General features: G+C 35.4%; 1 protein-coding gene and 1 long non-coding RNA gene across 3 annotated transcripts in view; both read left to right on the forward strand.

Annotated features, from left to right (window-relative positions):
• LOC136032232 (protein jim lovell-like) overlaps positions 1-25877 on the forward strand; it is a 238474-nt gene that overhangs the window by 82226 nt on the left and 130371 nt on the right. The window lies entirely within an intron of this gene.
• LOC136032233 (uncharacterized) lies at positions 7-15967 on the forward strand. The gene is made up of 2 exons (XR_010618688.1): positions 7-453; positions 15814-15967. It is a non-coding gene; the product is annotated as an uncharacterized LOC136032233 (long non-coding RNA).

The raw sequence follows: 25877 nt of genomic DNA on the forward strand, positions 1-25877 counted from the left end.
GTATGTTCAAATACTTTTTTTTAAACTATTTGGAGTTCGGAGTTTTATTCACCAATAAATATGAAACGGAAAGACAATACTCTTATTCCCCCTCGAAAGGCTCCATGGCCAGGGATACAAGGGGGATACAAAAATATACAATTTAAGCAACAACCAAAAAAAGAACAATAGCAAAATAGTATATAAGACGAAATAGAGAACATACCCGAGGCCTGGGAGTCAAAGAGCAGAGAGGACAACATTACACCATGAACAAACACTCAGGGGACATCTACTCATCAGAGGACAAGGAAAAGGAAAAAAACAAAAAAAAAACATAAAAACAAAGTGCTATTCTGTTTGATTCTTTAATGAATGATCCTTAAGAATCCTTTTAAAGGTTCCAAACGAGTGGCAAACGGCGTGCGATGATGCCACGTTTAAAGCACATAAAGTTGTTTTATCTGCTTGCAGGTATGTTCAAATACTTTTTTTTTAAACTATTTGGAGTTCAGAGTTTTATTCACCAATAAATATGAAATGGAAAGACTATACTCTTATTCCTCCTAGAAAGGCTCCATGATCAGAGATACAAGGGGGATACAAAAATATACAATTTAAGTAACAACCAAAAAAAGAGAACAATAGTCAAATAATATATAAGATGAAAAAGAGAACATACCAGAGGCCTGGGAGTCAAAGCGCAGAGACGACAACCATACACCATGAACAAACACTCAGGGGACATCAACTCCTCAGACGCGAAGTTCGAGCCAATTTTCACAAATTAAGTGAAAATGACAGTGAAGAATGAAACATGGGCCATATAGTACCATAAAGGCAAATATATATTAAAGAAAACTGACCTGTTTCCCTGGATGCTTGAACCGTGCGGGTTAATCTTAGTTTTGACAAGATTTCTTGCCGAAACTGAATTTCATCTGGGGGGTCAACTGGGATCAGCAGGGAGCAAACCGGGGTCTAGAGGGGGCAAATGCCCCCCTGCCCAATAGAAAATTACGTTAATGATCACAGCTGACAGTCATAAGAACACAGTTCCTTTCGCCCTTATTCTATTCCTTGTCACAACTAAATTTCAGCTGGGGGCAAACTGGGGTCGGGGGGGGGGGGCGAGGTCTAGACGGGACTAGTTGCCTCACCCTTCCCCTTAGCAAATTACGCATCTAATCATAGCTGATAGTCATAAGAACATAGTTCATTTTGCCCTTATTCTATTCCTTGTCACAAGCTACGAATTTCATTCATTCATTATTAAATAAAATCAGTTATTAGAACAAGAGGTTTGGTTAAGAGCCGGAATGAATTAAACAAATGTAGTATGAAGTCAAATTGTGAGTTACGATTTAAATATAATATGAATTCAGGTACTAAGCAGTTAAATAATTAAGATAATCGAGATTTTGTCCGCAAGCCAGTTAAAAGCTGAAACAAACACCTTTCTACTATCCTTGGAAATAGCAGTAAATCTCAATTCCAATAAAAGTTAACTTTCGTTAACCCCCTCACGCTGTAGTTTCTGATGAATTAGGCCCAACATCTCCTTAAAAAATGCTTTATTTATCTTTAATTTTATTTTCGTTTTGGCGAACCACTTTTTGGATACAAAATACGGAGAATAGAATTTTGAGGCTAAGCCCCTTCAGTTATTCCATAATTTCAGCTCAGGTTTAATCTATAAATTGGCTCTACATTTATTCATAACATACCCTGAAAAATGAATTAAAGCAGGACCATAGAGGGTAATCAAGTCGTAAAATCATAATATCAGAATTATAATCTAATAATTCTAATTATGATTATATCCAATAATGTAATATAAATAATCTAATATAAATGACAATAGTCTTATATATCTAATAATAGATCTAATTATATATTATAATCTAATAATTACATTCTAATAATAATCACAATATTCTCAAATGGCGATTTTCTTCATTGTAAAATTGGAAGGATTAGAGTTACTGGGTTTGTGGCAGCACTGCATAATATGGTGAATCTTTGAAGTCATGATTTTCCTAGTGTAAGAGGGATAAAAAAAGAAGCAGTTGAATTGAGGTTTTTTTTTGTTGAGTAAAGAATTTGATGGACTCATAGAGTCTCAAATCCCTGACAATTTCTTTTGCACCATACTGATGCTGACAAAACTTTAATTTAATGCTCAAGTCACATCGTAGTCCGATAAAAAAGCCTAGTTTTATGAATGACATGGGGCTTTTCTTGATTTTAACTTCCTGTATTTCAGAAGCGGAAAATTAAAATGGCATGAAATTGGTTTGAAAAGCCAATTGAAGATGCCAACACTAATTGTTCCCAACTGCTGTTTACTAGTGCTTCTTCTTCTTATATTTCGTTATAATCATTTCACAGCAAGGGTGTACCCAGTATTTTTGTTAAGAGGGGGGGGGGACAAGAAAAACTTTAGCAAATGCGTCAAAAACTTGTTTATGTGCATTTTCGTTAAGTTTTTAAGAGTTGGACAAAACTTTCTCTGGGGAGGGTTCAAATTTGAATCCCCCCCCTGGATACGGCCTTGTTTTACAGGTAGAAAAACTGTTGTTCTAAGCTTCTATCTTTCACAATCATGCCTTAATTCTTGAATCTGATTGGTCAATCAAAAATTTCATACTAGAAAGCCAAACAGTGTTCAACTCGAGATGGTATGAGCGGTGTACACGATTGGCCCTCTTGTCGAGCATAATTTTGGTTTTGTCGACATATGTGACTATAATGAGGCTTAAAATATACCAGGATAACAAGCTATAAGCTTTTAATGGGTTTAGTTTTTGCTTCCTATTTCTATTTCCTTTTTCAGTTCTGTATATATAAAATGCAGAAAAGGGCATAGTTTTATATCTTAATGATTTTGAAGTAGATTAAAAAAATTAGTGTTTGTAACAAAGCTATGGAAAACAGATGTTAAAGAATAAAAAGTAGTATAGTCTTGTTTTCTGAGAAGAATGTAACCAATCTTTTGGTTAAGTACCGACCGTGATAGTCACCCTTCACAGAACTATTGCAAAATCACATAAATAAGACAATCTTGGAGAACAAAATAAAATAAAAAACTTCGCAGTAGTCAATACTTTACTAAAAGGGAGTAATTTGATATGGAGAACGGAAGTAACTAACCCCTCCCCCTGAACCCATTCCCTCCCCCACAGCTGAATTTTAGCGTCTTCAAAATCTTGTCAAAACTAAGATAGTCTACATAATTCAAGCATTCACAGAAACAGATAAGTTTTCTTTAGTATAGCTTTGCCTATATGATACGATATGGCTCATTTTTCACATGGTTGTTTTCACTAGACTTGGGAAAATGGGCTCCAACTCCCCCCCCCCCACTTCCTGGATTTTGACGAAATTACGCCCCTGCTTTACTAAGGTTGATTTCAAGCAGGGCAAAGGGTTGCGTGTAGGTTTTTTATAACACAGACGAAGTTCGTATGCATTTTCGAAAATATTCTGAAATCTCTTGAGATACTACAGGGTTGAAATTTAAATTATTCGATAAAATTACCAGGTTCAGAAACCTGTAGAAAGAACCTTTTCACTCTGTCAACTTTGAATAATCGTGTTGTTATTATAACTCAAGAAAAAATAATGCCCTGGCTCGATACACAGTGAAGTGAAATAATAGAAAATTGAATCAAGTCTCAAAAATCCATGTTTTTGTATTACGATAAAGAAGTGCAAGGATAGTGCATTAGTTGAGGCTCCAACTCCCCCCTTCCTGGATTTTGACGAAATTACGCCCCTGCTTAACTAAGGCTGATTTCAAGCAGGGCAAAGCGTTACGTGTAGGTTGTTATAACACAGACGAAGTTCGTATGTATTTTCGAAAATATCCCGAAATCCCCTGAAATACTACTGGGTTGGAATTTAAATTCTTCAATGGAATTACCAGGTTCAGAAACCCGTAGAAAGAACATTTCACTCTGTCGATTTTGAATAATCGTATTATTGTTATAACTCAAGAAAAAAGAAAGAAAAACAAATGCCAAGGCTCAATACACAGCAAACTGAAATAATAGAAAATTGAGTCGGGTCTCAAAAATCCGTGTTTTTGTACGTATACGATAAAGTACGAGTAAAGACCATTAGATGAGGTTACTGCATCGGACACCGAAACCGACACATTGTTACCGGACGTTACGGCTACCGGACACCGAAATAAAGAAGCTAGAACGGAAGACTAAAGTGAATAAGACTATGCTTAAAGTTGCCAAAATATCTGGTGACTTCCAAAGGAAAATATGGTAGCATATTTTCTTTATTGATCTGGCTTGCGAGAAAATTCTCCTCAATATCCTCTAGTTTCTTCTAATAAGAAGGAAAAGCAATTCAAAATTTCAAAAATCAGCTAAGCTATAGGGGATAAACTTACTAAAAACCGAAAGTGTAGGGTATATTGCCTTGGATAGATCCTTACAATGGCCTGACAGGGGGGGGGGCAGGTTTACTGCCATGATAAAAAGTGGTCATACAAATAAAAAATAAAATTGACAAATCAAAGTTTGTGTTGAATCAAGGCTAGAACTCTTCAGTAATTTGAAGGAAGGCTCGTATTAGTTTGTGATAAGCCTGAATTAGATCGATAGTTTTAACGCTAATCATTCTTTAGCATTAAATTACTAAAAAAAAAAAAAAACAGTAGGTTTCATGTGTGTGTGTAATTTACTGCAGAAAATAACCGGTAAGTCTATTAATTGAACCAGTTTTTCGATTACGTATAATGAATGCCTGATAATCTGGCAAAAATGTTCCGATTCAATGGAAAAATAATCTATAAGTTTTAAATATGTACGAAATATTTCTGTAAGAAGTCTAGCTTTTTAGTTGAAACATTTTAACTTGAAAGCATCGATTATTAGACATTAATCGGTAATTCATTTGGAATAGAAGTGTAGCCTAATATTAGGAAAAAGACCCCCCACGAACCCCAAATTTTCTTGAATTTCTGGCTAATTATCAACATTTATTTGTTTCTTTTATTATCTCCACCCTCCATTATAACCCCCTCCCCAACGCCCAAAAAATTCCTACGCACGTGTCTGCTCAACTAAAACTGAAACAATGATACAAAAGACACGGACAACCTGCTGTTTCTTTTTTTGATGTTTTCAGGAATCCATCTTTAGCTGCGTGTCCATGGCGGTTGCATTCTAGCTTAACCCTATTCAAATCCATCCCATTCAGCTCAGCCCTATTTAACCTAAACTTCTTATATCTCAACCTCTGTGCAACTCAGGTCCCATTTAACTCAACACAATTAATATCAACCCCCGTGCAACCCAACCCTCATTCAGTTCGATCCCCGTTCCACTAAACTTCATTCAATTTAACCCCGTACAATTTAACACTTGTTCAATCAACCCCCTTGTACGTCAACCCGATTTAACTCAGACCCTTAAAATTAACCCTAATCCATCCTATTCAACCAAAACCTTTAAAATTAACACAATTTGTTTGAAATTCATTCAAGTCAATTCCCACTTAGTTCAAGTCCCATGTAACTCAACCCTACGTATCTTTCTCCCATTAAATTCAGCCTCCTAGAAACCACCGCAAACAACTTAACTCGACCCTTTATGACTGACAACCCCCATCGAAGTAAAACCTGCTTAATTTAACAATAAAACTAAAAAGTTAACTCAACCCATTTGTCGGAAGTTTGACCCAAATTAAACGGTCTTTTCTGTTTTCCCTATTTATGTGGATTAATTAAAAAAAAACCTTTCCGAAAAAGAAGTCTTCTAAAGAAAAGTAAAGGCCATATTAAGCTTAAGATCAGACGAAATAGAAACCTACAATAACTCAAACCCAAAAAAACCAGAAATTACAATTAAAGAATAAATGAAATCCAAAACGAACAGAAATTTAACAAACAACCATAGCAAAAAAACATACAACAGGCACTAATATAAATGAATAAATAAATCTCAAACGAGTAAAGCTTAAGTTGAATATGCAAATCAAGCTTAAAACGAACAAAAATATTTTGCTATTGAGGCATAAATGAAACCCAAAAACGAACAGAAATTAAATAAACAATCATAGCAAATAAATAAACAGTAGTTACTAATATAAATGAGTAAATAAATCTTAAAACGAGTGAAACTTAAGGTGAATGTGCAAATCCATCTTGAAACGAATAAAAATAACTACAAACAAGAGCTTGGGTTTTGCCTCCTTATTTCACTGTAAAAGTCTAAAACCTACTGCGTCATTTTCGCTTTCTGGAAAACTATATTTGTCTCTAACAGTCTTGAAAAGTACAAATAAAATCAAACTGAATGTTTGATATATAATGCTATTAATCGTTGAAAGATCATTAGTTGCAGATTTTATTTCACTGTAATTTTATTTTCATTTTCAATGCTGCAATAACTGGAAAAGAAAACAATTGCAATATAATTCGTTTTCACTGAAGCACCAATGACGTAGTAGGCTTTTGACTTTTACAGTTAGGGAAGGGGGTAGTATCCAAACTCTTGTCTGTAATGAAGCTATATTTTTCTTGAACAGTCTTGGAAAGAGCTAATAAAATGAAACTAAATATTTGATATACAATTAAATTAATTGGTGAAAGCTCATTAGTTCAAAATTTAATTTTACTCTAATTTTTTCGTTTATTTTCAATGTTGTAATAAGTACGAAAGAAAATATTTATAATATAATTTGTTTTCAGTAAAGCGCCAATGACGCTGTACGTTTTAGTAGGTTTAACTATACTTTGTAGAGATTGTTGTTCGTTTCAAGCTAGATTTGCGTATTCAATTTAAGTTTTACTCGTTTTAAATTTTTTTTACTCATTTATATTAGTAACCATTGTTTATTTGTTTGCTGTGATTGTTTATTTAATTTCTGTTCGTTTTGGGTTTCATTTATGCCTCAATAGCAAATATTTTTGTTCGTTTTAAGCTTGATTTGCATATTGAACTTAAGGTTTACTCGTTTTGAGATTTATTTATTCATTTATATCAGTACCTATTCTATGTTTCTTTGCTATAATTTTTTATTTTATTTCTGTTCGCTTTGGTTTCATTTATTCTTTAATTGTAATTTCTAGTTGTTTTGAATTTGAGTTACTGTAGGTTTCTATTTCTTCTCATCTTAAGTTTAATATGGCCTTTGCTTTTCTTTAGAAAACTTCTTTTCCGGAATTTTCTTTTAAAAATTAATTTGTGTTCGTTTTTGATTGCCAAAGTTTCAATTTTTTACAACTCCCTATTTCAATTTTTTTTTTTTATTCCAAAATAAATTAATAGTTTTGGTTAGAATTAATAAATTAAACCGAATATTGGATATATTATAACATTAATTCTTGAAAGCTTACCAGCTCAAGGTTTTGTTTCACCCAGGCTGGATTTAAAGCTTTGACGTCTCTAGTCCCAAGCATTTTTGCCGTTCTGTTTTGCAAGATTGTCGAGGAAATCCCCAAAACTTCGGGAATAGTGAAAGCCGCAGGGCCTAATTGGTAAATTCTGATCTGGTATCACTGCACTTCTCATTTTATTTTCAATGTTATAAAAAGAACAAAAGAAAATATTTGTAATATGATTCCTTTTAGTAAAGCGCCAAATGCGCAGTAGGCCTTATACTTTTACCGTTAGAGAAACGGGCAGTAATCGCTCTGTTGTCAAACAGTTCGTGGTAACGAACTGTAGTAAGGAGCGACCCGGCTCAATAGTAAACGAAACTCTAAAAATCGGAATTTTGATGCTAAAAGATACATCAAAAGAATCGGATTTTCATGCTGATTTTAAATATATAAGTTTCATCAAATTTAATCTCTGTCATCAAAAGTTACGAGCCTGAGAAAATTTACCGTATTTTGGAAAATAGGGAGAAACACCCCCTAAAAGTCATTGCATCTTAACGAAAATCACACCATCACATTCAGCATATAAGAGAACCCTATAGCAAAAATTTGAAGCTATAGGGTTCTCTTATATGCTGTCATCGTATCGACCAAGTGGTCCTAGAATGACACAAGAGGACTCATTCTAATGGAAATGAAAAGTTCTAGTGCCCTTTTTAAGTGACCAAAAAAATTGGAGGGCACCTAGGCCCCCTCCCAAGCTCATTTTTTTCCAAAGTCAAAAGATCAAAATTTTGAGATAGCCATTTTGTTCCTCATAATCGAAAACCATAGTAACTATGTCTTTGGGGATGACTTACTCCCCCACAGTCGCGGGGGGAGGGGCTGCAAGTTATAAACTTTGACCAGTGTTTACATACAGTAATGGTTATTGAGAAGTGTACAGACGTTTTCAGGGGGATTCTTTTGGTTTGGGGGGGTTGTGTAGAGGGGAGGGGGCTATGTGGGAGTATCTTTCCTTGGAGGAATATGTCATGGGGGAAGAGAAACTCAAGGAAAATGGCGGAGGATTTTCTAGCTTTGATATAAATAAAAACAATGAAAAAATAAACATGAAGAAGTTTTTTCAATTGAAAATAAGGAGTAGCATTAAAACTCAAAACGAACAGAGATTATTAACCATATGAGGGGCTCTAAAAATACTTTAGCATAAAGAGCGAGGTATTTAAGAGGAGATAAACACATCGCTCTGTATGCTAAAGTATTTTTAGTAATTTTAACTACTTATTCTACGGCCTTTCCGATTCAGGGGTCATTCTTAAAGAATTGGGACAAAACTTAAGATTTAGTATAAAGAGCGAGGTATTAACAAGGGGACAAACCCCCTCATATACATAATAAAAATATAAGAATATAAAAGTTTTTTACGCAAGTCAATTCTTAAGCTACGTATATTTTTTACTAATAAATACGTTCGTTAAAAATTAAAAGTTCTAATTGCTTTTTAAGTAACCGAAAAATTGGAGGGCAACTAAATCTCCTTCCCCACTTCTTATTTCTCAAAATCGTCTGATTAAAATTAAGAGAAAGCCATTTAGCCAACAAGAGAATAAGTATGCAAACTTCATTTTAATAATTTATGTGCGGAGAGCCAAAATCAAACATGCATTAATTCAAAAACGTTCAGAAATTAAATAAAAAAACCTAGTTTTTTTAACTGAAAGTAAGGACGCGACATTAAAACTTAAAACGAACAGAAATTGCTCTGTATATGAAATGGGTTGTCCCCTCCGCAATCCCTCGCTCTTTACGCTAAAGTTTGACTCTGCCACAATTCTAATTTTTAAAACAATTAAAAACTTTAGCGTAAAGAGCGAGGGATTGCGGAGGGGAAAACCCATTTCATATACAGAGTAATTTCTGTTCGTTTTAAGTTTTAATGCGGTTCCTTACTTTCAGTTAAAAAACTAGGTTTTTTTATATTTAATTTGTAGTAAAGGCACCATTCAGTAGGAGTACATAACCGCTACTCTTTGAAAACGACTGCGGTCTAACAACCAATCCTTAATCCAGTTAAATAAAAAAAGACAAGTTTTTTTAACTGCAAGTAAGGAGCGACATTAATACTTAAAACGAACAGAAAGTATTCCGAAAGGGAGTGCCCGCTCTTCAATGCCTCGCTCTTTACGCTAAAGTTTGACTCTTTGTCACAACTCTACTTTATAAAACCATAAAAACCTTTAGCATAAAGAGTGAGGCGTTAAGGAGCGGACAACCCCTTTCATATACGGAATAATTTCTGTTCGTTTTAAGTGTTAATGTCGCTCCTTACTTGCAGTTAAAAAAACTTGTTTTTTTATTTAATTTCTGATTGTTTTTGAATTAATGCATGTTTTGATTTTGGCTCACCGCACATGAATAATTAAAGTGAAATTTGCATAATATTTTTTTTTTGCCAAATGGCTTTCTAATAGTTTTGATCGGACGATTTAGATAAAAAAAAAGTGTCGGGGTTGTCTTCAAATTTTTGGTGACTTAAAATGCAACTAGATTTTTTTTTATGAACGTTTTGTTAGTATTAAACATACGTACCATACGAATTAACTTACGTAACGAATTTCTATATTTGTGTATTTTTATTACGCATATGAGCGGGTTCGCCTCCTAGTCAATACCTCGCTCTTTACACTAAATCTTGAATTTTGTCCCAAACCTTTAAGAATAACCACTGAATCACAAAGGCCGTAGAATAAATGGTGGAAATTAATAAAAATACTTTAGCGTAATGAGTAAGGTATAGTGGAGGAGACGAACCCCCTTATATACGTAATATTTTATGTTCGTTTCAAGTTTTAAGGCTGCTCATTACTTCCAGCGGAAAAAATTATTTATTTTCTCGTTTTTTTTAAATAATGCTAGAAAATCCTGCGCCCTCTTCACGAAAATTCTCTTCTTTCATGATAAACTCCTCCATTGAAAGATCTTCAGAAGTAACCCCCTTCACCCGGCTCACCCCCACCCCAACGCAAAAAGAATCCCCCTGAAAACGTCTGTACACTTCATAATATCCATTACTATTAGTAAACAGTGGTCAAAGTTTGTAACTTGTAGCCCCTCTCCCGGGGACTGTGGGGGATTAAGTTGTCCCCAAAGACATAGTTCTTCGGTTTTTGACTAGGCTGGACAGAATGGCTGTCTCAAAATTTTTGATCCGGAGACTTTGGGGAAAAAATGTGCGTGGGAGTTTTTTTGGTCACTTTAAAAGGGCACTAGAACTTTTAATTTCCGTTAAAATGAGCCCTCTCGCGACATTCTAGGATCACTGTGTCGATACGATCACCCCTGGAAAAAAACAAAAACAAAAAAGAAAGCAAAAAAACAAACAAACAAATAAACACGCATCCATGATCCTTCTTCTGGCAAAAAAATACAAAATTCCCCTTTTATGTAGACAGGAGCTTGAAACTTCTGCAGCAGGGTTGTCTGATACGCTGAATCTGATGGTGTGATTTTCGTTCATATTCTATGACTTAAGTGGGGGTTTTCTCCTATTTTCTAAAATAAGGCAAATTTTCCCAGGCTCGTGACTTTTGATGGGTTAGACTAAACTTGATGAAACTTATATAATTAAAATCAGCATTAAAATTCGGTTCTTTTGATGTAACTATTGGTATCAAAATTCCGTTTTTTAGAGTTTTGGATACTATTGAGCCGGGTCGCTCCTAACTACAGTTCGTTACCACGAACTGTTTGATTCTCACTTCTGTTTGGATTCTGTTCTTCCAGTTATTATAATGAAAAAAAAGCTAAACTAATTTTACAGAACTTTGTAGCCACTTAAGTGAGAGAATAATAATTCTAAGAAAGAGAATTGGTTATTTAAGTAAGAGAATGATACTTTTACCGTTAGGAAAACGGGTAGTAGACATACTCTTGTTTGTAGTGAAGACACCATTCATTAGAAATACATAATCCCTACTCCCTGAAAACAACAGCGGTCTAACAACCAATCCTGGATCCAATTCTCACTTGTCTTTGAACTTTTGTTCTCCCATTTATTATAATAAGAAAAAGGTAAACTAATTTTGCAGAGCTTTGTAGCCACTTGAATAAGAGAATAATAATTCCGAGTAAGAGAATTTGTTGTTTAAGTTAGAGGATGATACTTTTACCGTTCGGAAAACTGGTAGTAGTCATACTCTTGGTTATAGTGAAAACACCATCCCTCAGAAGTACATACCCCCAATTCTTTCGGAAAGTATTGGGGAAAAAACTTTTGGAAAGCTTTTTAATTAATTGTTGTTCGTTTTTTGATTGCAGAGGTTTCATTCCTTATTTTAAAATAAGATTTTTTTTTCAACATCGAACTTCCATCAAAGTATCAAAAGTGGTATCAAAGCAACAATAACAAAGTACCAAAATATTAAAGTAAAGAAAGGATCAAAGTTAACAAGGTATCAAAGTAAACAAAGTATCAAAGTAACAATAAGCAGCTTGCACAACTAATAGCCCTTGCACCATAAATCGAAGTTTCCACGTAAATCACTAAATCCAAGCATCAAAGTAAACAAAGTATCGAAGTAACAATAATCAAGTTCTGTAACTCAGAGCAATTTCCCCGGTGCGGGAGGGGGGTCAGCAACGGAAGCATAGTTATTTCGCCTTTGTCTCCAAATTTAGACAGGATACCCTTTGGTAAAGTGGGGCGTGGGCTAGTTTGGCCGTTGATCACTTTTGAGTGTTAAAATAGAGCTAGAAGTTTCAGTTATGAATCGAATGAGCCCCCTCCAAAGTTAATACGACCATCCCTTCCTCCGAACCTTATATTCTAATAATGGGCGCCTCACATAAGTTACAATCCTTGCCTCGGGGGTTAGGAAAGATTTCTCAACCCCTAAGTTATAGTAATTTAAATTTCGAACTATTTTGAACAAAATGACCATTTCAAAATTTTGATGAGATACAGTTGGAGAAAAAAGACACAAGGGGGAGGGCTTGTTACTTTTGACACTTTCAATTCTTAAAAACTTACGACTTACATAAATTACAATTCTTATCCCGGGAGCTATGGGGAATTTCTCAATCCCATTATTTATAGTAATTGGATGAATTTTTATCGGATGGGTTGAAATTGGGTTTGAAAAGAAATTTTTATCGGATGGGTTTGGGTAAAAAAGGCATGGGGGTGCTTGTTGCCCTCGGACCTCTTTTTAATCTTAAAAAAATGAACTAGAACTTTCAATTTCCAATCCAATGAGCCCTCTCGGAAGTTTATACGAGGATCCTTTTTATAAGTATCCCTGTCATAAGACCCATATGCACCCCCAGGATATAACTTACAACGCCTTCCATCGGGTCCTGGGGGGGGGTCTGTCGACACCGGAGTTGTTGTTATCTGATCTTTGAAATATTTTTAGCAAAATAGCTATCTTAAAATTTTTATCGGATGCATTTGGAGGAAAAGGGGCGTGGGGGAAGCTAGCTGCCCCGCAATCTCTTTTGAATGTTAAAAAGTGAACTAGAACTTTCAGTTTCCAATCAAATGAGCCCTCTCTGAAGTTTATATGAGCATCCTTTCCTTAAGAACCATATATGCCCCTGGGATATAATGTCGACCCCGGACTTTTCGTTCAATGATTTTTCCTTAAGAACCATATATGCCCCTGGGATATAATGTCGACCCCGGAGTTTTCGTTCAATGATTTTTGTGTTATTTTAAAAGAAATGCTATCTCAAAGTTCTTATCGGATGGGTTTGAGGAGAAAGGGCGTGGAGGAGGGCTAGTTCCCTCCGATCTCTTTTGACTCTTAATTCTGAACTAGAACTGTCAATTTCCAATTGAATGAGCCCTTTCCGAATTATACGAACATCTCTTCCATAAGAACCATATATGCCCCCAGGGCACAACTTAGAATGCCTGCCCCCCGGCCCGGAGGGGGGTTGTGCTGACACCGTAGTTGTTGTTATATGATGTTCCAACTATTTTTAAGTAAACGGCTATGTCAAAATTTTTATCGGATGCGTTTAGGAAAAAAGGGCATGGGGGAGAGGTTAGTTGCTCTCCAACCACCTTTAACTTATAAAAAGGGCAGTAGAACTTCCTATTTCTAATTGAATGACCCCCCTTCGAAGTTTATGCGACGATACCTTCCATACGAACTTCCTCTGGGGAAAAACATAATAAATAATAAAACACTGGAGCCGTATGGCCTTTACCATAGGCAACGCTATAGCGCTGCCTCTGACTTATGCTGTCCAAATATGTGTTTTAACTAACGGGTGTACATCATCATATCTAAGAAAATTATATTTAATTAAATCGAAACCACTTTATCCAATAAATTCCGGAAAAGTTTTCCAAAAGAGATCTTCTTCAAAGATAAGTAAAGGGCCGCATTAAAACTTAAAATGAACTGAAATGAAGTCATGTAATAATTCAAGCTTAAGACAAGCAGAATGGATAACTATGAATGGATAAATGAAGCACAAGACGAATAACAATTAAAATGAGTAATCGCATCAAACAAAAGATGAACCAAGGTTCGTCTTGGCTGTGTAACCAGATCTTCTTTGGTGGAAAATAGCTTGTGACAGAGCTGATTATGACCGGCTGGCATTTTTCTGCAGCTTTCTCAGGACCTTCAAGGTGAAAAGCTCTCTATTGCTGAGAAGTAAGCCCTTGGCTCAAGCCACCCCAATCTACTTTTTCTATTGCTAGATTACTCGCTCGTGCTATATTGGGGGAGGATTACGAAGATTTCCGCACGTAATGATGGCAATGCGGTCATTTTAGAAAGCAGGAGCGTCAACCTTAGGGGATCCTTAGAGAAGAAATCAAAGACCAGATGATCCGCGAAGGTTATGGTACGTATCAAACTCAAGAAATTGTTGACGTCCATGCAAAAGAGGTAGATTATACAGAGAAATAGTAACCCCTCCTTATCAGCATTTCATTACAAAGTCATTTGATATGGTGGACGATGAAATCTCCATGGAGCATGGAGGATGGTGGTAGACTTAGAGTATTTGTCCCGGATGTAATCAGGAGAAGTTTCAAGGTAGTTTTGCAGGCTGGAGGGTTATGTATGGTCGCAGTTATCACGGACCTTGTTATGAAGGGTCACCCAGACCCACAGCGCTTCTTCGTCAGCAGAGTTTGGAAGACTTAGACATAATTATTTGCTATTGTTTTGTAAAAGAAGGTTTGACGGAGTTCACCACATATAAGAGCTATTCAAATCTATTTGCGAGACCTTGTACATTGCAGTGGTCTACCGTAATAATGTCCGTTGGGATGGTCCGCGGGCGTGCCAAAGATCGCCTAAGGAAAGTCAGTTTGATCCGAGGTTTATTTGTGATGAAATGAAGCCTTGTTTGGGTGTTTAGCCCTACAAATGCTGAGAGTCTCCAAAAGCCAGCGCATTCCTAGAATGGAGAACGGATCTGAACAACCCTATACCCATTCTCAGCATTGGAGGTGGTGCCCCGGTATAGGTTGTACCTATGCCGAGTTGGGAAATTATATTTCAATGACACCTACCGGTGAGCATTAAGAAGAACTCCAACAAACCAAGGAATAACTTGAGAAAAACTGTAGAGAGATTTTTGAAGGATTTTAAAAATAATTTTTGGTTATGAATAATACACTTCGGCAATTCTTTCAAAGCTAGCTTTTCTTTGTTTCCTGGACAACAAAAACATTTACTTAGAAAAAATCAGTCATCTAAACTCTAATCTCTCATTTAAACTTTGTCATGCTCTATAAACTCCCCCATTAAATGAAACAACTATACCTTAAGAGAAAATGATCGTCACATGTTTTTTCTTTCTTTCTTGTACTTACTGCGGTCTCGTAATGTCACTTTGACTTATTAATAAAAGTTTATTCCTTGCCATAATTTCAAACGTCCGTAGTTACTTACCGGTAAAAAAAAAATCTTAAATTTGTATTTGAAAATTTCAGTCTAGCTCCAATCTTTCAGTTCATGTCTACCAGACTATCGTTGAATTTCTGAATCAACTGTAAGAGACTCTCCAGAAATTTAAGGTTCATGTTCCCTGTGCAATATTTGGAATGTTTTTTTTTTTTTTTTTTTTTTTGCTCTCCTACGGTTTTGATGTATAACGAAAGACAAAAAATTTGCCATCATTTCATAGCTGAGATTCCATCTACCGAAAAAATTTTTCAAAATGTGGTGTATATGGATTCTTAGATTGAAAATAATTTGAGATATAGTTGAAAATTTGGGAAAGGATACAATTTCACATCTTTTAAAGAAAGTTTAGATGTTTCTCAATGAAAAAGTTCAAGTAATATTAAAATTGCAGAGCCATATATCCACGCTCTAGAAATTTGCAGTATACCCAGAAATTATTCGGGGAGGGGGGGCAATAACAAGAGATTTTAGGGGACCCAACAATAGAAATGATAAAAAATTTGACAGTTTGAATAAAATATGCCCTGGAATTCAATAAGTTTATTTTTTTAGAGAGGTGAGCTGGGCCTTGAACCCCTCCCCCTGGTACGTCTTTCCTAGAAGTACCTTTTTGCGAAGAGAAGAAACCTAACTGGAAGATGTAGGGAATTTACGTTACTTGGTTATTGTTTTTTGAATTTCGAATACCTTTTTGTTGACATAAGAATTTTATCTTAGTTATCTTCATTCCATTGGGGGAAAGGAGATATCAGCTATTTGTGTTTGGTCTTCTACAAAACTATCCTTTCCCGGTCAAGAGTCTTCGAGTACTTTTGCTCTCTAACGCAGGACGGAAACTTTTTAATTGATGAAGAAAATGGAAAATTAACTTCCTAAAGCTCGCCACGAGGAAAAATAACAAGAGCTAATTTCATTTTATTTTTTCCGTCAACCTTTATTTTTTCCAGATATTGTTTTTATATATTAAGAGAAATGGAAAAGCGAATCAAAATCTTTAGTTATTTCTAGTTGGGATTATTTTTCTGTTCCCTCTTTTGATTATTGAAAGAAAATAGAAAGTAAATCAAGAACTTTCACCCGTTTTAATAAAAAAGGAAAAGTCTTTCATTTGTTCTGCTTTTCTGAGTATTAAAAAGTTTTGTGTCCTGCCGAAAGTTACGCTTTTGGTACAAGATCATTTAAAAGAAAAAAAGAGAACTACAAAAAGAAAGAAGGACTAATAATGACAGCAATTTTATCATTCGGTGCTTTATGGAAAGACGAAAGATTCAACAGGATTCTATGGATAGTTTACTTTCTTTGAAGAGGACCCAATATAAAATACATATTTTGTAGGGAGAGAAGAGGATGCTAATATTATTATCTTGAGAAAAGTTGATTCTGCAAAAAAGTCAAAAAAGAAGAGAAACTTCCAAGTTTCTGTCACTCTGCTTCTTTATCTTACTCTCTCTTTCTCTAATTTCTCTCTCCTCCCATTCTCTTCCATGCTCACCTCTCTCTTTCCTTTACTCTCTCCCCCTGTCTCTCTGTCTCCCTCCCTCTTTTCCCTTCTATTTCTCAGTACCTCTATCCCTTTTCGCTTTTTTCACACTTTCCTGCTCTCGCCCTCTTCCTCGCCACCTTTCGATATTTCTCCGTCTACCCCTCACTCCTTCCCTTTTCTAATTTTCTCTTCATGTGGACCCTTCTAACTCTGTGTAAGCTAGTGAACCTATTATATCTGGTTCAGATAAAAAAAATAATAATAATGATAATTAAGTCCAAAGACTTGAAACCTAAATGATATGGCTCATTTTACACGTAAATTAATTTTGAAAACTTTTCCAGAATTTTTTTTTCAAAGAAAAGTAAAGCGCTACATTGAACCAAAATAAGCATAAATATAGTCAAATAATTTTTCAAGCGCAAAACTACCACAATTCACCATCAATATATAAATGAAACCAAAACGAACTGAAATTACAATAAATAACTGAGTCAAACTCAAAACCAGCAGAAACTACGATGAGTAAAGCTGACGCTACCGTGGCTTCTGAAAACCAGAACGTAATGTGCACTTTACTGGAAACAATCCTTATTTGGTGCTGAATGTTTTTGTTTCTCATAATGACGAAAAAAATAAAATAAAGAAACATAATCATAACTACGATTACTTAAAAAAAAGGAAAAAATGTGGATTGACAGTTTATTGTACATAAACTGACATTTTAATTTTTGATTTGTTAAAGTTAAAAAAGTGAAAAGATTTATAATGTATTTTGCTGTCTGTAAAGCGTAAATTATGTTCTGGTCTTCAGAAGTCATGGTCTTCAGTTATCTATACTCATTTTCGTTTCTGCTTGTTTTGAGTTTGACTCAGTTACTTAATGTAATTCCTGCTCGGTTTGGGTTTCATTTATTTACTAATAGCGATTTGCGGTAGTTATACGTCTAGAAAATCATTTGATTTTATTTCTGCTAATTTTTGCTTTAATGTAGCTTTTTACTTTCCTTTGAAAAACTTATTTTATGGAAAACGTTTTTAAAATTAATCTCTTGTCGTTTTTTTATTGACATAATCTTTATGATTGGGAAAAAAAGAACACTGAAACTTTTTGTTTTCTATACTTTTGTTTGTCTATTTTTTTCTATAAGAATTTATAGTTTGGCTTACTGTTTGTATGTGGGAGAAAATTTTTCGACAATTTTTAATAAAATACGATCTTTTGAAAGTCTGGACACATATAGTATTGCTTAATTTTGTTTTACACCTCCTGTTTTCGAGAAAAATAGAACTTAATACCTTTCTCAAAACATTGTATCTATGCTATTTTCACTGCCTGGATGCACCTACACTCTTTTGATTTAGTTTATAAGAGTAAAAGGATTAATAGTAGTAGCCCTTAAAGTTTCAACTTAATGCCCTCAGTTGGTCTTGAGATATTCACGAGAGGTCAGATTGGCAACCAGCATACCTAGTGCCTAGTTCTATAAACCTAATGCCTTTCGATTTAGCTTTTAAGCAACATAAAATTTCCGTAAAAGTTTCTACTTCATACGTTATAGAGTATACCTTTTATGCCCTATACACTAGCAAAAGTAATGGTAGTGCAACAGGAGTGGTATTAGTGATAGTAGTGGTAGTATTAGTAGTAAGGAGCAATAGTATTCAAATTGTGCCTCTTTGGTTTAGTACATCATTCCTTAGTCATGCCCTGATAGTTTCAACTTAAGGCAACTCGAAAATCCCATGTTAAAATTGAAAATATATATTTAAAAACTACTCAAGTATTCATTGGCGGAAGATACCGCTTTTAATATCAGGCCGTAGCTTCTTGAAGATGCTACAAAATGTTTGCTAGGATTTTGCTCTATTTCCTGTAATTGCTTAGAAAATGTCTAACTCTTTTTCACAAGTGTAGTCTATGAAGGATATTGCTTTTAGAACAAAATCGGTACTATCATGAGCAGAAGACAATAACTGTAAGATGATTGCAACCATTTTTTTTTATGTATTTTCCTGTAACAGACCCATAGAATATTTTCAGCTACCTGAAATTTTACAAGTTTTTTGCCAGAAAGAATCGTTTCAGATCGCCAATAACACCCCTAGAGACCAGATTGACAAGCTGGTATAATTAACCTGCTATTTCCACCAATGAATAAGTGCTATTTGAAGGGTTTTGGCAATCGGCGGACTCTAGAGAATTGAGAGACAGAAGGCTACCCTAACTTCAATTTTAAACCTCGATCTTTTGAAGTTCACTTAGTCACGGCCTTGTTACTTTTAGCCGTATCTGAAATATTTCCGGTGCGTCTTGTTAATAACCTGAATGTACATAATGGGTCTTGGTTTACCTGAACATCCCCCTCGACAGTCGCTTAAAGTTCCACATTAATACCATTAGTCTTATTAATATTAGTACTAACATCAGTAGTATTACTGCTACAACTAGTAGTAGAAGTATACAGTTAGTCCATTTTTAATAGCTCAACGTATCCCTTAGCATGCTCTGAAACTTTCAACCTAATACTCTAAGCCGTTCTTAATTTACTGCTGATACGGTCATTTGACAGATTGTGTGCATACAGCATGTTTCAATTGTGTTGCTCTCGCACTTTGGTTTTGTGGTGTTTTTTTTTTTTTTTTTTTTGTATTCCTAGCACCCCGATTTCAGCTTATTCCTAGAAAGTGGTAAGGGTCTAACCTCTGCGGTTTTTACGGAAAGTGTGGACCTTAGGCCGGATTGATGAGTATGACTTTGCATTTTGAAAGCTTTGTAGAACTCTTGCCTGTGGCCAAAAAGGATGGTTTTTGCTTGTCCTTGAGCCAGAGCCTATAGTGAGTGAAGTGAAGGGGAGTTTTATAGCCTATGTCAGAGAGAACTATCTGAAGTTATGCAGTCAAGCTTTCGTTTCGTCAAACCATGTGGGAAGTCTCGTTCTAGCAGTCAAGCAGACAGGCACCAGTTTCAAATTGAAGATGGACTAAAATCTATAAGGGTTAAATATACGCGGCAGTTACCCGGCACCACAGCCGATATATCTTCTTTGAGTGATAAATAGAAAAAATTATAGAAGCAAAAAGTGGCGTTTTCCATGGGTCCCAAAGTGCTGTTATCTATAGTTTCTACCCCTTTCTGTCCGTGATTTCAGCTGACTTTTTCGCACTTGGGATTACAGTAGAGAAGTGGTATCAAATGTGTCTCTTAAACTTTTAAAAGTTCTCTCATTGCTAGAGATATACCAGTTTGAAAGTTTAAAGGGGTTGACAACTTCAGTAGTTATGTACACACTGAAACCAAAAATAGGCCAATACCAATTGTAAGACATATAGGGGAGTTTTAAGCAACAGTCGGCTGTTAGCTCCAAATCTTCTTCGGCAATGAGGGAATCGTAACTTTTGCTAGTAGGTGTGCCTATTATTTGTTTACACTGTATTTGATGGTAAGACCAATTTGGTTCCAGTGGTCTGACATGTAGGGGAATTGTTAATAATAAGATCCTTACAGATTAACGACTTCAGCGTTTAATCGAAGCGACGAAACAAAACCAAAGTGTCCCTCTCGCAACACTTTGCCCGGCGAAGTCGAAGACTTTGCTGCAACACCTCACGTTGCCCATACAACGTAGATCTAGTTCAATTTAATATATCATACAATATTATCTAAAATGTCTCCTTAATACATTTAGTCTTTATAGTAGTATTAGTAGAAGCAGTTGGGGTAATTTACATAAAGTACTTTTTGGTTGGTTCAACATCCCCCTTAGCGTGCACTGAAAGTTTCAAATTTATACTGTAAGTTTTTCCTGAGATATAGCTGTTACGGCTTATTAATAGCTTGCATCCACATAGCGTGTTTCAATTTAGTTCACTGACCTTCTCAACATTCCTTGAAAGTTTCACTGTAATACCTTTAGCTTCAGTAGCACTAGTAATAGTTTTACTGAAGATATAACTGAAGATTAGCTTCAGTAGCACATAGTAAGAACCGTAGCAGTAGCAGTCGTAGTAGTAATAGCAGTCTTAGCAGTAGTTATAGTAGCAGTAGCAGTGTTAGTAAATGTAGCAGTACGCACATTTTTCTTGTTCTACACACCCCCTTGGCATGTTCTGAAAGTTTCAACTTTTTTTTTTACCCAAACCATTCCTGCGAACTGTTCATCACCCATTTAATAACCTGTTTGTAGATAGTATGTTTTTATTTAGTTAAACACCCCTCTAAACATCCCTAAAAGTTTCAAATCCCTACACTTAGCTTCAGTAGTAGCAGTCATAGTAATATTTGTAATAGCAGCAGAAGTAGCACGCCCTGAAATTTTCAATTTAATACTCTAGACTATTCCTGCGAAATTGCTCATACACCGTTTTAACAACCTGAACGCACACAGTTGGTTTTTGATTTACTTCAAGACCCCCTAAATGTTCCCTGAAGGTTTCACCGTAATACACTTATTAATTGTATTAGACTAATTAATTATTTATTTGTAAATTATTAGTCTTGGCAGTCGTAATAGTAGCAAAAGTGTTACCCTGCAGATAGTCCCTTTTCGCTTGTTAAACTTCCCCTTCAACACGCCCGTGGTCAGTTAGTTATTCCCCTCACCATTCCCTTTAATTTCCAACTTAATGCCCTCAGTCATTCCTGACTTTCCCTCTTTTGTTAAACTATATCTACATAATATGTTTTAATTTAGATCTACACTCCCCTCAACATTCTTTGAAAGCTTCACTTGAATGTACTTGGTCTTTTTGAGCACCAAAGGTCAAACATGCCCTCTTTCCCAATAGCAAATAAAATGTATAACTAACGGGCAAATTGCGTAGCTTACAGCTCTTGCTCTAAAGGCTTGGAAGGGTTGACATCCCCAATATCCCCAGAGACATAGTTACTGGACTTTTTAGCTATGCTGAATAAAAAAAGCTATCTCAAAATTTTGATTGGATGTATTCTGAGAACTAATTGGTATGAGAAGGGGGGGCTGCTTGCCCTCCAAATACTTTTGACCCGCAAAAAGGACACTAAAACCTCTAATTTCCAAATTTTCTATGATAGCGCTTCATTGCCTATGAAATTGCTTGTATGTCCTTTTGATTGAAACTCCCCCTAAATGCTCCCTAAAAGTTTCACCTTAATACCATTAGCTTCATTAATACTCTTAGCCTTAGTGGTAGTTGTTATATTAGTAGTAGTGGTTGTAGCATAAATATTAGCGTGCATATATTGCCTTTTGGTCAATTGATCTTTCCTTTTAAGCATTCTCTGAGAGTTCCAACTTAATACCTAATCCGTTAGTGAGATACGCCCTTTTGACAATATGCATGCACATAGTGGTTTTGATTTAGTTCAAATTTCTCTCAAATATCCTTTCAGATTTTCACCTTTATACCTTTAGCCTTAATAGTACTTGTAGCATAGTAGTAGTGGTAGTAGTTCAAGCAGTAATAATAGTTGTATTAGTAGTAGTAGTAGTAGTAGTAGCAGTATTAATAACAGTAGCAGTATGCACATGTTGACTTTTGGTTGAGAACATCCACCTCATGATGCCATGGAGTTTCAGCTTGATACAGTAAGTCATTGCAATGATATTGCTGATACGTTCTTTTGACAAACTGTATGCACATAATATGGTTTGTTTTAGTTCAACCTTCCCCTCAACACTTCCTCAGATTTTCACTTCAAAATTCTCAGCCTTGGTAGTACTCGCCACAAAAATGGTAGTTGTAGTGTCAGTACTAGTATTTGTATTATTAGTGGTGGTAGTAGTAGTAATAGTAGTTTGCAAACATTGTCTTTTTTGTCAATTGATCATCCCTCTCTTCGTTTTCTCAAAGTAGCAAATCAATATCATTTCTTGAGTTACGCCGCGCTTTTGACAACCCGTATGCATATAAGGTATTTTGGTTTAGCTCAACACTCCCCTCAAATTCTCTTAAAGGTTCACCTTAATGCCTTTCGTCTTTTTGGATACTAAAGGTCAAATATTTTCAAACAAACCTTTCTCAATCGAAAATTCTGTATTTAAATAATGGGCGAATTGCATATCTTACAACCCTTGGCACGAGTGCTGACGAAATCTCCAAAGACATAGTTACTGGACCTTTCAACTATTTTGAATAAGATGGCTATCTCGAAATTTTTATTGAGTGTGTTTAGGAATTGATGGGCATGGAAGGGGGGGGGGCTGGTCGTGCTCCAATCTCTTTTGACTTTTTGAAATGACGCTAGAACTTTTAATTTCCAGTTGATGGACCTCTTTCCGAAGTTTTTACGGCAACTCCTTCTATCCGTGGTGCCTTGATGAAAAAAATAAATAAATAGTACATTGTGTCCACATCGCTCTTTACTTAGGCAGCGCTATTGCCTTGCCTGTGATACAATACTATTGTCACCAAGATAAGTTTTCGCGAGTCCATAATTAGAAAATGAAAGCGTTTCTCACTTTTTATATCGAAAACTTCAAGATTTAGCCTTCAAACTATAATTTATTTCGACAGATATAGCTTATTTTTTCCTTTTCAACTAATTCTTTTTCCAGTGGAATTATAATCATCTAACAGGCTTGTTTTTAAAAGAAGTATAATATTTTTTGCTTTATGCCTTTTTTTTGTTGAAAATTCCAAAAATATTGGTACGTTTAGCATGTGAGCCATGACTTATTTAACTGCAAAATATGGTAATTTTGAGACAAGTTTTCCAGAGCCCAAATTAGAAATGCTGCATTTCACACTTTTCCTCTTGAAAACCAGGAGAATTTAGCAACAAATGATCTTTTATTTCAACTTTTATTCCGACAGATATGTCGGAAGAGTTGTTTTTCTTATGGGGCACAAGGTCTTCGCCCGTTTGCTTCCATCTTTTTTTGGAAAAAGAAAGTTTCCAGAACCATTTGAAATTCTCGATACGATCATCGAACTAAAATGATCTTGACAAATAGTTGATGGATTAATGAATCATAAAATAAATTTCTTCTTCAGATTCATCAGATACTATAATAATGTTTTCAATGGACTATTTTCTATTGCTTTTGAAAGAAGAATGGATTCCAGTGAAATTAATATTGATATTTCTTTTTTAATGTGATATGTTTTCGTTGTTCAAAATTTTAGCTAAATAAGGATAAGAAAATTATTCACGAGTGAATTTGTGAGGATTTGGGCTGTTTGGGCCCAATAACCCAATATATCTTAAATTGTAGGCAAACTTACCAAAGAGCGTGCAAAAATGAGAAAAAATCGCAGCCTTTACTCTTTTGTGAGAACCGGAGAAAATACTTTTTTTCCACCTTCGCCCAAACAGCAATATAAAGTCCCCTCCCCCCATCCAAAAAAAATTATTATAGCTTAATAATAGTGATTGCCCGGGGTTACAGACATAACCGGTTGTATTAGTAGAATTTTCAATTTTCATCCAAGGCTTAGGAAAAGGCGCATGTTCTAAGCCTTCTGATCATCTTGACGGGTAAGTCATGAATAAGAAATAGGGTTTTCTTGCTATTGCTGGCGTGTAATACGGCTAGTAAAAGCTCTTGCAGGTTTTTTTGAGGAGGGGGGCCAAAACGGTTAGAGTTTGTGCCAGGAAATTGTTTTATTATTTAGAATCATGCATTTTTATACACTTTTAGTCATTAAAGAGTGGGGATGGGGAGCTCTTAAAGCTCAGCAACATTCTTCAGGGTGTTTACAAGAAGCGTACAACATACCCTTTTCATTGATCTGCGTTTGGTGGTCATCTTTGTATCCTCGGCGCTTTTACAGAACAACCGTAAATGTTCATCACAGCTGTTTATAATCAAGACAATGTTTTTGTTGATGCCATAACAACAGCATATCAAATATTTTTATCTTTCTTTTGTCTTACTTCAAAAGTTGCATATTTGATCCATGTCAATTTAAAACCGTTTGACTGTCGAAAAATAATATCAGAAACTTGGAGCATGACACAGGGAACAGAAACCTTCAACTACTTTTTTGAAGTTAAAGTGATTGAGTGTTACGTTAAGTATTCAGTTAGTTTTTAAGTTTGCTCCTCCCAAAGATTACTTCCAATTCAATTTTTTCCACGGGATATTGCATATTTACGATGAAAAAGTTTCTATTAAAAAAATCCATAGGGGTTACTGCCGCACCACTTGCTATAATACGCATTGGATTTCATGAGTTTAATCAAGGGTATAGAGACACGTCCCAAATATATTTTCTTTGTTAGAAAATGTTATTTTAAGCTAAGGAATCCACGAGATTAAAGAGGAAATTTCCCACGAGGTAATTGTACGAGTCGATGACCCTAAATATCAACATAAACTTTCCACTTCCTTTCAAGCGGCACAAAAACCTAAAAGATTCTTGGGTTTCTAAGTTCTAAAAGAAAATTCTCTGCTTTCGATTGAAGAGACTGTAAAGATTCTCAGATATTGCATGTAAGAGTAATTAACACATTTTGGAAATGACAACTCTCAAGAAAGCGTATAATAAAAGATGACAGTTGTAAAATTATATCTTCCCTAAGCTTTTGGGGGTGATCATGATATTGTTGGGTTTTATCGAATTTCAGCCTAATGTTTCTTTAGTAATTTTACTTCCATTTTGCTTATCAACGGCTTAGACAATTAATTCTAAGGTCCAGTTTCGAGTATACTGGGGTCAAAGAATCTTTGGAGGGTGATTTTTTAACTCCCAACTAATAGGATGTCTTTCACAATACCCAAGGTAGATTGGGATGAAACTGACTCCAATCTTCTAAAGGGTTCCAATTTATGGAATGTTTAGATGGAAACATAAGCTTTTGGCCTTTTCTCCTCAAATGCATCGAAAGAACTACCATTAAAATCAATAAACAGTTCGTTTTTAGGCGTAGCTTGACCTAGCAGTAGCTGCATGTCCCTTACAGGTGCATTTTTTATAGATGGCACAGTCTAAGGTAGCCTTACGGTCTTCTTCCCTTGAACAGGTACCACACTGAGCTCATTTTGCTGCAGAATAGTGTTTCCCGGTATTCTAGCTTGCTTCAAAAAGGATCCCTGCAATCTGGCATGTAAATTTCCTATGTTCTCATGGCAGAACTGTGTTTGAAGATTTGACTTTGTAAAATACCCGGACAAAGCCATACCCAAGCTTATAAAGGCCTCACGAAGGG

The sequence above is a fragment of the Artemia franciscana genome, chromosome 10, assembly GCF_032884065.1.
Source record: "Artemia franciscana chromosome 10, ASM3288406v1, whole genome shotgun sequence".
In the NCBI taxonomy this organism is placed as follows: Eukaryota; Metazoa; Arthropoda; class Branchiopoda; order Anostraca; family Artemiidae; genus Artemia; species Artemia franciscana.